Genomic DNA, 15,453 nt, shown 5'->3' with positions numbered 1-15,453 from the left:
TATTTGCAAAAATAGTGCATTTTTTTATTTGCAAATGAGCCTGCAAAGCATTACAACTGGAATCAATAGATTGTAAGTACAAGCTCGCACCTGAGACTTTTATAAAGACTCTTCTCATTAGTAGAAGACCTCTATCAGATGAAACAACTGAAGAGATGGAAGTCTGACACAAGGACACAGGAGCACTGGGGCACGTAAGGGATGCATACAGGCATTTCCAGTACAGGAAATACATTGTTACTCTGCACCAAGCTGAACTTTATATAGCGGGATTATATTGCTAGACTATTGCTCAGCAAATAGTACATTTACTTAGTGTCTCTGCTTTTGTACTTATCACTATGACTTCTAAAAAAAGACACCACAAAAAAACAAAATGTACCAAAAATTCCACCCCCAGGCGCTGGGAACTCCAGTCGGGCCTCCACATTGTCATCCTCTCCTGAATTTCCAATTGTGGCAAGCCAGGGTGAGTCATTAGAACCAATTGGTGGTGCAGCTGCTTCTCACATCTCAGCCCCTGTATTCGCAACTGAAGATGCATTCTCCTCCGCCCTGCGCGGCCTAGAGGGAAGATTAGCGGCTTTAATTGCATCCTCCACCAAAAGGGATAGGAAGCGTGTTAGATCCCCCTCTCCCATCGCAGACCCCTTACTAAATGAACAGTGGGTACAGGATGAGGTATTGCCCTCAGGCGATCAGAAGGAAAGGCTAACCAATGACTCCTCTTCAGAGGAGACAACAGTGGATGAACCTTTTTCAGCCTTGCAATCTGAGAAATTGCTGGTACAATCTCTTACGGAGATGGTTCATTCCTCTTTAAAGCTACCCCTAACAGAGTCAGCTGAAAGCTCTGTTTCTTCTTTAGGTTCCTTAAAACCTTCACAGCCTTTTCATGCATTTCGTGTACATGCATTACTAGAAAAACCTATTTATACTGAATGGGATCACCCGGATAAGCATTTTTCTCCCTCCAAAGAGATTTACAGCTCTTTATCCCATAGAGGAGAAATTCACCAAAAATGTAATGTACCAGCAGTTCACGCTGCGATTTCCAATGTGAATAAAAGTCTAACTTTTCCAGTATGCACAAATGCTTAAAGCTCCAACAGATAAAAGGTTGGAATTCCTCTTAAAATCCTTTTTTTTCCCTTGGCAGGGGCTGTTACTCAGCCTGCAGTCACTGCATTTGGCATCCATCCAGTCCCTAAAGGACCAGTTTAGACAAGTGCTTAAGGAGGTCCCTGCACAACAGGCCTGCGATTTGGCCAAACTACCAAAGGCATTATGTTTTGCCATAGACACCATGAAAGACTCTATTCATCAGGTGTCCCGCTTGCGTTTGTGCTAGTACACATGCGAAGGATTCTGTGGTTTAAAAAAAAAAAAAAAAAAAAAAAAAAAAATTTCAGCCGAAGCACCTTGCAAAATGCTTCTGACTAGTTTCCCTTTTCATGGGGATCGACTATTTGGGGATGATTCAGACAAATACATCAAAATGATTTCTAGTGGGAAGAGTACTCTTTTGCCAGTCAAAAGAAAGTATAAAACGTCCCTCATTTAAGCGACTCTTTCCCCTGCACCAGGGGCATCCACCTCTAGGCAGTGGCGACAGCCTCCACCATCAGACTCAGGGTCAGGACTAGGCACAGTAGAGGACCTGGGGCCGGAAATCTGCAAAGCAGAATTCTAAAGCCTCATTATGAAGAGGCGCTCCCCAACACCAAAGTGGGGGAAGACTTATGCAATACTCAGAAGTTTGGCAAGAGGAAATTCAGGACAGATGAGTCCTCTCCACAGTGTCTCTAGGATACAAACTAGAATTTCGGGAGTCTCCACCATCTCGTTTTCTGAGATCAAACGTTCCCAAAGATCCAGGGAAAAAGTAATCTCTGTTTCGGGCACTGGACTGATTACTGACTCAGGGTGATCATACAGATCCCTACAGAAGAGCAAAGTTTGGGGTTTTTATTCAAACCCCTTTACGGTACCAAAACCGAATGGAGATGTCAGACCCATTCTAGATCTAAAAAATCTAAATCAGTTCCTGAAGATCCGCTCCTTTCGCATGGAGTCGATTAAGTCAGTGGTTTCCGTCCTACGAGGAGAACTTCTGGTGTCTATCGACATCAGGGATGCATATCTGCATGTCCATATATTCCCACTCCCCAAGGGTTTCTGCAGTTCAAGATAGAACAGCAGCATTTTCAGTTTGTAGCCTTGCCCTTCGGGCTAGCTACAGCATCCCGAGTGTTTACAAACGTTCTGGCTCTACCTCTAGCCAGGTTAAGGGCACAGGGTATAACAGTCTTGGCATACCTAGACAATCTATTACTAATAGACCAGTCAGTGGCTCGTTTGGAGTTAAAAGCGTGCGCATTACAACCAAATATCTGAAAAATCTGGGTTGAATTCTCAAATTAGAGAAGTCTTTCTTAAAACTGCTAGAAAGGCTGGAGTACTTGGGTCTGATCATACACAGCCCAGAAGAAGGCGTTTTTGCCTCAGGCAAGATCAATGCCATAAGAGTGCTGGTGCAGATGGTCAGGTCAAAAAGAGATTCCTCCATTCGCCTTTGCATGAGGTTGTTAGGAAAGATAGTGGCTTCATTCGAAGCGGTTCCCAAGCCCAGTTCAATTTGGTAGTGTTGCAAAACAGTATCCTGTCTGCTTGGAACAAAACGGTTCAAGCTCTAGATTTGCCAATGCGGCTTTCCCCAAAGGCGTTCCAGTGCCTCAGTTGGTGCTCAGTATCCGGGAATCTGCAGAAGGAAAAAACCTTCATACCAGTTACCTGGAAAGTGGTAATGACAGATGCTAACCTTTCAGGTTGGGGAGCAGTACTGGAGAAGGCAACTGTCCAGGGACAGTGGTCCAGAACCGAAAAAGCCTTGCCCATCAACATCCTAGAGATTCGGGCAGTGCGCCTGGCTCTGAAGCCCTGAACATTCAGGTTACGGGATTGTCCTGTCAGAATCCAATCTGACAATGCCACAGCTGTGGCCTATATCAAAATCGCTAAGGGTCACGCAGCTCAGAGAGTGGTGGACCATATACTAGCTTGGGCAGAAAGGAATGTTCTTTGGCTATCTGCAGTCTTCATTCCGGGAATAGAGAATTGGCAGGTGGACTATGTGAGTCACCAGCAGTTGTTCCCGGGGAGTGGTCCCTTCACCCTGGAATCTTTTTGGCTATATGCCAAGAATGGGGGATCCCAGACGTAGATCTTTTGGCGTCCAGGCTCAACATGTAGTTGGTCAACTTTATGTCAAGGACAAGGGATCCACTCGCATGTGAGACAGATTCATGGTGACCCCATGGAGTCAGTTTTCACTAAATTAGGTTTTTCTCCCTATTCAGTTGCTGCCACGGCTTCTTTGCAGGATCAAGCTGGAAAGAAAGCCTGGTAGCCCCAGCATGACCCAGAGGGTCCTGGTATGCAGTAATCGTAAAGATGGCGGTGGAGGATCCATGGTCTCTTCCACTACAGCCAGACCTACTCTTATAGGGGCCGATATTCCATCCTACCTTACAAACTTTAAGTTTGACGGTTTGGCTATTGAAGCCCACATTCTGAAGAAATGTAGTCTCTCCGGGTCAGTGATTTCTACCTTCATTAATGAAGCCAGCTTCCAGAGTCATATATTATATATTTTATATTATAGACTCTGGAGAGCTTATGTTTCCTGGTGTGAATCCTAGGGTTGTCGGAAATATAACATAGGTAGAATTCTTGAAGTACAGTTGAAGCTGGCCTTGAGTACTATTAAGGGCCAAGTCTCGGCTTTATCTGTCTTATTTCAAAGACCGTTTGCTTCACATTCTTTGGTCCAGGGTTTTTACACAAGGGATAAGGCAGCTTATTCCGCCAGTTACACCACCCTTGAACCTTTCGTGCTTGAACGTCATTTTTTTGCCGGTATTGCAAAAAACAGCCTTTGAACCGTTACAGCATACTCCCTTGGCCCTGCTGACAAGGGAAATGGTGTTTCAGGTTGCTATACCCTCTGCAAGAGGGTATCGGAGTTGGCTGCTCTTTCCTGTAAAGAAGCCATATTTAATTAAGATGGTTTTTAGGTTTTCACTTAAACCAAGATATTGTCCTACCGTCTGTTTTTTCCAAAACCACATTCTAGGGTAGAGAACTCACTACATTGTCCTGATGTAGTGAGAGCGGTCAAGGTCTATTTAAAGATTGCTCAGGTCTGAAAGACTGATGTTTTGTTATGCTGCCAGAGGGTCCTAGGAAGGAACAGGCAACGTCGAAATCCAATATTGCTAAGTGGATTCGGCAAGTTATAATTCAGGCCTAATAGTTAAAAAGTAAGATTTCACCTTTTCATGTCAAAACGCACTCCACTAGAGCAGTTAATGCCTCTGCGGCAGTGCATCACCAAGCCTCCATGGCTGAGATTTGCAAGGCCACAACTTGGTCTGCAGCCCATACATTTACCAGATTTTATCAAGTGGATGTAAAAAAGGGCATGAGGATATCGCCTTTGGGCGCAGTGTGCTGCAGGCAGCAGTACAAGTCCTCAAGTCTGTTGGCGCCCTACGGGTTGTGTCTCCCTCCCCTCAAATAGCATTGCTATGGGACGTCCCACATAGTAATTACTATGGTGCTCTGTGTCCCATGATGTACGATAAAGAAAATAGGATTTTTATAACAGCTTACCTGTAAAAATCCTTTTCTTGCAGTATATCATGGGACACAGAGGTCCCTCCCCTCTTTTTCTGGGGTATATGTATATTGCTTTGCTACAAAACTGAGGTATTCCCGGTATGGGAGGGGTTAAATAGGGAAGCAACTTCCTGTTTAGGGTGTGCCAGTGTCCATCACCTGAAGGTGGTCTATAACCCACATAATAATTACTATGGTGCTCTGTGCCCCATGATGTACTCCAAGAAAAGGATTTTACAGGTAAGCTGTTATAAAAATCCTATTTTTTTTTTTAACATTGTGCTAAAACTTGTGAATTTGTACTGCTGGATCCTTGAAGGGGACATACCCTGAAAGCTTGTCCTGAAAAATTGTAGCTGGTCACTTACAGGCTGCATCACTTCACTGTCACCTCCCTCTTCCTTCTAGAAAGTGCTAGATGGAGAGAAGGGGAAGAGAGTTGGGGTATCTTAAGGAGCCTTGACCAATCCCCAACTTGGATTGGAAGGGGGCAGGCCTCCTTAAATACCTGGGGAGTTGTCGGGCAGAAGAGTTGGAGTGAGAGTGTGTGGAGGCTGTCGGCGCCCATGGGGGAGCTCCCCAGTCTGGGGGGAGCGTGGGTGGATGACCCTGGGCTGGGGCTCGGGTGCATCCAGGAGGAGTGACGAGATCCTGGAAGGAGAGGCACATGATACCACATAGAGGACAGCAGGAGAGAACACTTCTAAGAATCTCCAGGGAGGACTACTGGTCACAGCCGGGAGGGCTGGTGAGTGAGCACAGTCAGGAGGACTGGGGACTAGTAGATTGCAGTTAAGATGGGTGCAGAACAAGAAGAGAGGACTGTGAGAAGGGCAGTGGAGAGAGGTCATTGTAGCCAGCCAGGCTGGCTGACAGGACCTGAAGAGAGCTGTCTGGGAGTGGTAGCTGAATAGAGGACAGCTAGCACCTGAACTATTTCTACACCACAGGGGCCTGAGGTCCCTGCCCACAAAAGGTATTTCTTTGAGGCTTGGTTGAAGCAGTGTCAGACCTACCCATGCGGTGCGTGCTAGTCTGGAGGAGGAACAGTCTGCAGTAAGGGAAGTGCTGGTGGAGTAACAGTCTGCAGCAAGTGAAGTGCTGGAGGAGGAACGGTGTGCAACAAGTGTTTATGCTGGAGAGAAGATTGAGGTGTATATAGGAGTCCTAAGCAAGTTTGCACTGAAAATTCCTGGGCATCCCATAATTCCCATCCAAGTTTTATCCCCCCCAAAAAAAGCAAAGCTATTGACTGGTCTATGTCTCCAAGTAACAGAGATGGATGTCTGGCTAGGCAGGATGACAGGTGAACCACAACATTCAGCAACCCCTACGGGGGCTTGGCTACATTAATGCAATTAAAATAAACTATCACAGACAGTACTCAATTGCTTATCTTGCAAGTGCACGAAAACCACTGCAATCACCTCAAGCAATTATGTTAGGTAATACACGTGTGGACATAAGTTTTACTCTATAAAATAAGAAAAAGGGGGATCCTACTTCTGCTTAGAAGATGGTGGTTTATTCAATATACAGTGCCTTGAAAAGGTAAAAAAGAGCTATTTTGCAAAGAAGAATGGGCAAAAATATCACTCTCTAGGTGTGCAAAGCTGGTAGATACATACCCAAAAACCTATCACATGAAATCCCAATAAAATACATTTACATTTTTGGTTAGAACAAAATGTGGAAAATGTCAAGGGGTATGAATACTTTTTCAAGGCACTATATATCAAACACTTTAATGTGGTTCCAAATACTGTTACCATTGCTAATTTGTTTCTGAAAATGCTGATCCCCTAGCTTCAATCATTTCTGATGTAGTAAACCTAAACAAATATGCAAAAGAATTATACCTTTACTTGCTTCTTGCTTGCTTTAGGTGTTAATCAAAATGCAGACAGCTAGATAACTTGAATTGCATCAGAAGAAGGTCTACAGTGGTAGCCGCCAGGTTTCCTTTTACCTATTTTCACACTGGGGCAGTTTTCAGGCGCTTTAATGCCTGAAAACTGCCTCCCATTCATCGCAGTGTGCCTTTTCACACTGGGGCGGTGTGCTTGCGGGACATTACGAAAAGACCTGCAAGCAGCATCTTTGGGGCAGTTTGTGAGCGCTGTATACTCCAAAGTGCCGCAAAACAGGAGCTTTACCCTTTTTTTTTTTGGTAAAAACCACCCCGGTAGCGGCCGAAAAGTGTTGCAAATGCGCTGCTAAAACATCGCTAAAGCGCCGCAAAAACAAGAAAAAAGTGGTGCTTTAGCGCTAATGGCCAGCGCTGCCAGTGTGAAAGTAGTCTAAGGGGTCATTTTACACTTGCTTCGGCTTCAACAAGGCTTCGGACAGGCTTTGTTAAAGCTCTCTGAATGCTAGTCAAAGCCCCTGTCACTAAATAAAATGGTTAGTTTACAGTCCTGTTTACACCTGCTTTTGCTTTGCTGTGTTTCTGCTTTGCTTCAAAAAATGATACCCCATGTAGCTTCAGTGGTGCTTCAAAGTCTCCGTAGAAGTCTATGGCAAAGCTCTCTTGAAGCCTCATCGAAGCACCGAGCAAAAGCAAGGTGTAAACAGGGCTGTAAGCTAACCATTTTCTTTAGTGACGGGAGCTTTGACTGGCGTTCAGAAAGCTTTAACAAAGCGTGTCCGAAGCCATGTTTTGAAGCACTAGCCCTTAAGCCTCGTACACACGATCAGATTGTTCGCCAACAAAACCGTGCAATTTTCTCCGAAGGGCGTTGGCCCAAACTTGTCTTGCATACACACGGACACACAATTGTTGCCCAACAATTACGAACGTAGTGTCCTACTACATTGTCTTTCAGTTCTTTAGCGCCACCCTTTGGGCTCCTTCTGCTAATTTTGCGTTAGTAGAAATTTGGTGAGTGTTGATTTGCACTTTTCAGTTTGTTTCTGATGGCCGTTCATCAACCAGCCTGGTGAAGAATCGGAGGAGATAACGTGTTATTTATTATTGGCCTTGGAGTTATTGCTTTGACATTATTTTTTTGGTTGAATAATGATTTGATTTGGTATATTTTTGGATGCATAGAATTTTTGGTTAAGTTCTATTAGCAGATAGAATGTCTAGTTTTATGTGTTTTCTTTTTTTAATGCACAATAAAAAAATTGTGTAGAATAATACTTGGCTATGTGTTTTACTGCAAATGACAGTTTGGGAGTAGGCAGTTACATTTAAAAAAATACAATGTAAAAATTGGCAAGAGACACCAACTTAGTTGTATCTCTGATCTTAAAAACTAGGGGATGATGGTGTTGTGGTAACTTCCCCCCAAAAAAAGCATAATAATCTTGATATCACTAGAAAATAAAAAGCCTTTGAAAATTTGTTTGCAATAACTCTATCAGTATAACCAGCAAAGCAGCTTCATTATTATCCCATTAAAGAAGAAGAGAATGTGAGCTGCATTTTGAGATTTCATAATTTACCACGTCACGAATGTTAATTCTCCATTACGGACGCTAGTTTACAAGACCGACCGCTTCTGGCTCGTCCTTGCTTCCCAGCATGCGTGTTTGTACTTTGGACTTTTGTTCGACGGACTTGTGTACACACACTCGGAAAATCGGACAACAGACATTTGCCCGCGGAAAATTTTAAAACCTGCCATCCAACACTTGTCCGCGGAAAATCCGACAACAATTGTCCGATGGAGCATACACAAAGTAGCAGCAGCCGCTTACAGTATGAATGCAATCCGTTTTTTTTTGTTTTTTTTTTAAAAAGCCTGATGGAATGCCAAACACTCTGCAGCTCTGTATGTTACTGGTGGCATTCAATGAGAAGAGCTTTGTCAACACTCTACCTATCATCACCCAAAAGTTGCAGTAATAAAAACCATGTCCTGTTTTATCAAAGTGTGATTAATAGGTCTTTTTTTTTTTTTTTTTTTTGTAAAGCAGGAGGGTGGTAAAATGTGCAGACATGTATTGCATGTATTTTTTCAGTTTAAATAACTTTTATTGTCTTTAGTAAGAAGAAATAAAAGATTAGAGACACACATCACTCAGGTTTACAGCAATGAGACACGAAGGTGCAGAACAAGAGCTGACGACAGTTATCCAACAAATGAAATGGAGTACCAGAAAATGGGAGCTGAACCCCGACAAGTCGTCTATTTATGCAGCAAAGAGTCCGTGACAGAGCTAAAGGGACCTATCAATCTAATGGTATCATCATCGATTCAAAACCTTCTCTAAGGTGAACTGTATGTCACTGCTCCATCAGCAGAAACCATTATCACTCGGATGGAGCTATATATGTTGCGGCAGCTTCAGAAACAACAGTGAAGAAAGGAAGGGAAAAAAGAGAAAATGGGAAAAGAGATCTCTTCTCCAGCAAGGGATCTACCTCTGCCATCCAACCCACCAAGTTATGCTTAATGTCGAACGCTGTTTTACTTATTTTTTTAACTCCATTCACGCCTAAGGGTAATAATGTCTCAGCACAATTTTGCAACTTTGACATGTGTTCGTAAAACCGTACATATCACAATTGCTTTGTACATCAATCGGGGGATTATACCTTGTTTTTTTTTTTCAGGACAAATCGGGCTTTCATTTGGTGGTTAATGGTTTTGGATATCTTCTTTTTGTTATCAAAAGAAAACTGCCAAAATAGTAAAACAAATAGATTTTTTTTTAAATTAGCTGTATATTTCTTGTTACTACCATAACCTACCACCAAAAACAACCCAAAATAAATTCTCCTGCTCTTGACAATGGCAGCGATACCACATATGTGTAAGTTATTTGTTCTTTGTACCCGTAGTACAGCTCAGAAACAATAGTGTGCATTTTCTTGTCCTACCTAAAACACACGGATACTGATACTGATTAAAAAGAAAGAAAGAAAACCCTGCCCAAACTATACTGATCCTGAGCTTGATCTTTGACCCAAACACTAACCCTGGCACTGACCTAGATAAAACCTTAATCTAGGTATTTTTTGTCTTAATTTTTCTTTTATTATTTATTTTTTTACACACCCTTTTTTTTTTTCTCTCTCTGCAAGGTGAGAGAAAGATGCAATGGGGGTTATTTACCAAAGGCAAATCCAGTTTGCACTACAAGTGCACTTGGAAGTGCAGTCGCTGTAGATCTGAGGGGAAGATCTGAAATGAGGCGAATCTCTGCTGATTTTATCATCCAATCATGTGCAAGAAAAAATGCTGTTTTTTATTTTCCTTGCATGTCCCCCCCAGATCTACAGCGACTGCACTTCCAAGTGCACTTGCAGTGCAAAGTGGATTTGCCTTTGGTAAATAACCCCCAATGTATCATAGCCAATTGGGAGTTCTGGGACCTAATCATTCGTACAGGACCCGGGGCTCTCAGTGAGACTCCGGTCTCTGTGCTGGGAGCGTGCCGCACAAAGGTAGATATGCATATATGTGGCCCCATGGCAAAATGCCCAGTGCAGTGGGGCCGCATATATGTGTTACGTCGGCGTCAAGTGGTTAGGTTGTTCCTTTGAGCCAAAGCTGGACTAAAAAAAAAAAAAAATTTCAGTATACAGCACTGATGTTCATGGCTTCACCCTTATTTGTGCATTACATCTGATCCTTGAATTGTAGTGCTAGGCAACAAGTTGTTTATTTGTATAAATACACATATGGGTACACATGTACTGAAATTTGACCAGTTCAGCAGGAACTGGCTGACTTTTGGTATGTATGTACTACTCTCTGTTCCAACATCAACTTCTGGGTAACCAGCATTTGATCAGTGCTTGCAGCCAAGGGCTGTAGAGCTGATCTATGTATTCTGACAGGGAGGGGGCATCTGTTGTCAGAATACATTAATGCGACAGGGGAGATCCCTGTATCCACATTGCTTGTGTGGATGTGAGGATCTGTCAGATTTTTTCACTCGAAAAACAAAGAACAACGGATACTTCCAGATATAGGTGAGTATATGGCTCTCTTCACTAGCTTCCCCAAAAAACAACTAGGTGCCTGAACAGCCAATTACCAGACTCAAGCACTGTCAGGTAAGGGTGGAGTTCCATTCACTAGCCCTATTTAGGTCCTTGTAAGCAAAAGAAGTGGATAGGGATTAGGTGAACTCATTTCTTTATTCTGCATGGGCCAAGCACTGGTTTATTTTGGAGCATTGATTAAGCAGGATTGTTAACTATTCTGTCTCTAATGCTAATCTACAAATCGCTAATTTTACCCAGTGACAAAAAATATGGAGACACGAGCATGTGAAAATGAAAATCTCTTTGCAAAGAGAAAAATTAAATAGTCTTACCTTGCCTGCCAGCCACGCTACTGATCCTGGCTTTATTGAAGCGCTAATCTTGCTGAAGTATCTTAAGCATCCATAACTGTTGGGTGATTGGTCCCCCGCAGCACTCTGTTACTCTTTCGGTCAGTTCCTATGTTTAGATAGCAGAAGGATCCACAGCTTGCAGCAGAGGACCAGGCAACTGACATTCTTAAAGATTCTTTACAAGCTTATGTCTTCAAGAGAGCCAATATCAGCAGTGCAGGGCAGTTCAAGTGGATCTTCAGTCTGTTTTTCAACTTGCATCTGTCTGAATAATTTCTCCCTCCTTACATCTTCCTTTTGTAGGGAGACCTTTTCTTTTTACATGTAGTCACTTTACAAAAAAGACTGCAATAATACCCTTAAATATGCACTCACTGAAAATACATTGCATAGTATCTTCCCATTTAAGCAACTTTGAACAATCAAATATAGGAAGACAAACATCTATGTTCCTATTCTGATTGAAACTCTTTGCACACTATAATCTATATGCAGTTATAAGAAACAAACTTTAATTAAGAACAGTGTTATGTGGATCAGTGGCGGCTGGTGCTCAAATTTTTTTTGGGGGGGTGCAAACAAATTGAAAAAAAAAAACAAACAATTGCAGCCTCACTGTGCCCATCAATTGCAACCTCACTATGTCCATCATATGCAGCTACTGTGGCCCCCCTGGTGGCATTTAACCCCCCCCGCCCGTTGTCTGACCGGCACTTACCCCATCTTGGTGGTGGGTCAGGCAGCGGCGAGCTGTGGGACCTGCAGCGGCTCCTGTGTCCTCCATGTTTCGGCCGTGCATCTCTTCTTTCTTCCGGCTAGGCGTCCAATAGGATTGCCTGTCCTTTCAGCAAAGCAGGTGATGGGTAAAAGACCTGCGCTTCCTGATTGGCGGAGAGGGGGTTAAGTGTTAGAAAAGCAAATATTAATTCGCTTTTAGAACACACCTGGGTGGGCTCCAAGCACAATACTCTGCGCTCCGAGTCCACCCCATTTTGAAGCCTATTAGAGTCTATGGCTCTAATCAGGTGCTTCAAAAAAACACTGCCCGCGGCTGTAATTCAGGCACCTATTGTCCTAAAAGGGGCCGGACACCTGAATAGGGGGTGGCCACGATGCATGCATCTATCCATGATACATATAGGGTGTGGCATGATAGGGGGGGCGGTGCCTGTGCACCCTTAATGGATGGGCCGCCACTGCTGTGGTTTGTGATCCTTCCTTCTCAGCTCTCATAGATGGGCGGACTTGGATTATTCAAAAATAAACTCAGCTACCAGGATTCAGTAAAGCTGGTACTATTCTGCTATACTGTTAATCAAATGTTTGGAGGCAGGTGCACACAGACACATTTTGTGGGAGGTCAGACCATGTACATTAGTTGCAATCCCACTATATCAGTTAAATGGGTATTTTCTTGTTTGTTGTAATGTCAATTGTTCCATTTAAAAGCAAAATATAATAATGGCTTAATAGCTAAAAAGGGAATTTTCTGCTTTCACATTACACTGGAGCTCATCATGCACATGTAGGTTTGATTTTCATATCATAAAAGCAACACAAAAATGGCAGACTTTGCCTTCTTGGGCTTCTCAAAACACCATAAACTCTTCTTATCAATATACCAGTCTTTTTAAATAGTGCTCAGCGTCCCAGCCACAGCATATAACATAGCAAAATCCCAGTTCAGGCAAGCTCACCCAGCAGGTTCAAGTCAGAGGCAACAGGCTTCCATCCAGCATCAAGCTCTCCTCAGCACTGATAGCAAAACAGCCATTCCCCCCACACTCTCAGACCAGCTGACTAATAACCAGGTCTGAAGGGAAAGTACCTGCCCTCTTCATTAACCCTCTCCTCTTGTCAAATTTGTTTATTGAAATTTAACAAATCAGAAAACAATTTCAAAAGTGGTACAGGAATATAATATGTTGGGATACAATAGAAGACTATATTTCCTTATACTCCTCGCATCCGCGCTATAGCCGAATGATGGCAACAGCGCGGACCTACATTGGCTCTGTTAATCCTGAACTTGAAGGCTCTGGATGCAACCAACCCTTTAGAGGTTATCTCACTGATCAACCTTCATTATTCATATTAAAGAACTCTTGCATTGCGGAACGACTTTGACGCTCAGCAGAACCCTTGGTCTAACTGGTTTGTCAGGCACTGCATGCCTATCTGTATACTATGATAGTACTTTATACTCTTATAAGCCTCACGTAGGAATCTGATGTTTACTTTTTTTTTGTGCTATCTGGTATTTTACTTCGGTGACTTGTAATCTTAGATTTTTGTTTACAACCTTGCAAATTTGTTTGTACCCACTACTTGTGGTCAGCTAGTATTTTCTTTCCTAAAACTCCAATAAAAATTTTTTGCTGAAAAAAAATTGTTCCTTTGCTTTTGTCCTGGGGGGTTCCAATGCCTTGGTCTTCCTGCCTTTTTTGTGTGTCTCCTTTACCTAACTTGGTGCTAAATAGACCCCTGTGCATGCGCGCTCCTATCTAGTGATGTGTGCATCCATAGACACTCAGCTTCTGGCAAGTAACACCCCTGCTCCCTTCTCCTTTGACCTCCTCCTTTCCACTAAAGCTTAGTCATATGATCAGTAAATTGTCTAAAAAATACCGCTTTCAAAGTGATCATACGATAATCGGATTGTTAGTGCACAGCTTTCGAGAGTCAATGATGACAATTCAACCGAAATTACCTGAAGGGACAAACACAAAATGTTTTCTCATACAATACCAGTTTGTACAATTTTCGTATAATCAGTACAGTTTTTGTCCAAAGTTGTATTCTGTCGTATGAGAATTTTTCGTAAATTGAGTAACCTCTTTATTTTCTAAATGGAGACTTGCATGCAAAAAAACAAAACAAAAACAGTTTATTATTTGTCCAACATTTTCATCGTGTGTACAAGCCTTAACTGACAGCAGCTGGAGTTACTCTTCCCTCAGTGTCTCCTGTACGAGAAGTAAGTATGAGGGGCAATGCAGATCGATCCTGGAGCTAGTAGTGGTGACAAGGACAGCAGGAAAATATTTGTGGATGGGGGTAGTATATTTTTCTGTCTAATTACAGACCTTTATTTAAATAGTGGAAACCTCGCAAAATGTGTTAAAAAATTTAAAAAATATGTGAGTAGCAAACACAAAAGAGGATATCCTCTCTAAGTGTTACGCTATTGTGCATACGTGAAAAAATGTGAAACATGCAAAACAGTCAATGCAAATAGAAACATTTTTTGGATATTCAAAGTGAGTGAAATGAAATGATCACTATTAAATAAAGTGAAGTGACTCAACAAACTTAAGTGAAAAAAATGTCCAGTAAAATATTAAAGAATAGTCCCCTTTAAGAGGGGGATGCTTCACAATCTTCTCCCTCTCCTCTGCAGTCACCAGTGTCACCCAGCACCACAGTGAAGGCAAGATGGGGGCTTACCGTGTGCACTGGCCCCCTTATTCAGAGCGGTCAGTAAATGGTCAACTCGATCAACCGCAATGGCAACTCTCCATGCATGTCCAGACATTATTAACCAGTACTCCTCCTCAGAGATATGGCGGATGCAAAGCAGATAGATATAATCATGCAAGGATAGAAAGATAAACACTTCTCAGTGTAGACATCATAAAACACCATTTATTTAGGCAACAACCGTTCTTACACGCATAGGTGAACATATGCACATCAGCATATTCACCATATCGGCATAAAAACATGAACTTCTGGTAAACCTGTATGCGCTGACACCATGGCAGAGGGGGGTGACTGCAGAGGCGAGGGAGAAGATTGTGAAGCTTCCCCCTCTTAAAGGGGATTGGCACATCCTTTCATTGTAGACTAGTCTTTATATAATATTTTCCTGGACATTTTTTTCACTTAGGTTTGTTGAATCACTTCACTTTTTTTTAATGGTGATTATTTAATTTTACTCACTTTGGATAACTAAAACATTTTTCTATTTGCATTGAATGTTTTGCATGTTGGTTTACATTTTTATATTTTTTTCACATATACATAAAGTATCTCACAAAAGTGAGTACACCCCTCACATTTTTGTAAATATTTGATTATATCTTTTCATGTGACAACACTGAAGAAATGACACTTTGCTACAATGTAAAGTAGTGAGTGTACAGCTTGTATAACAGTGTAATTTGCTGTCCCCTCAAAATAACTCAACACACAGCCATTCATGTCTAAACTGCTGGCAACAAAAGTGAGCACACCCCTAACTGAAAATGTCCAAATTGGGCCCAATTAGCCATTTTCCCTCCCTGGTGTCATATGACTCATTAGTGTTACAAGGTCTCAGGTGTGAATGGGGAGCAGGTGTGTTAAATTTGGTTTTATCACTCTCACTCTCTCATACCGGTCACTGGAAGTTTAACATGGCACCTCATGGCAAAGAACTCTCTGAGGATCTGAAAAAAAGAATTGTTGCTCTACATAAAGATGGCCTAGGCTATA

This window comes from Aquarana catesbeiana, linkage group LG08 (assembly GCF_042186555.1).
Source record: "Aquarana catesbeiana isolate 2022-GZ linkage group LG08, ASM4218655v1, whole genome shotgun sequence".
NCBI lineage: Eukaryota > Metazoa > Chordata > Amphibia > Anura > Ranidae > Aquarana > Aquarana catesbeiana.
The sequence above is the reverse complement of the archived record's forward strand: the minus strand, read 5'-3'. Positions refer to the sequence as shown.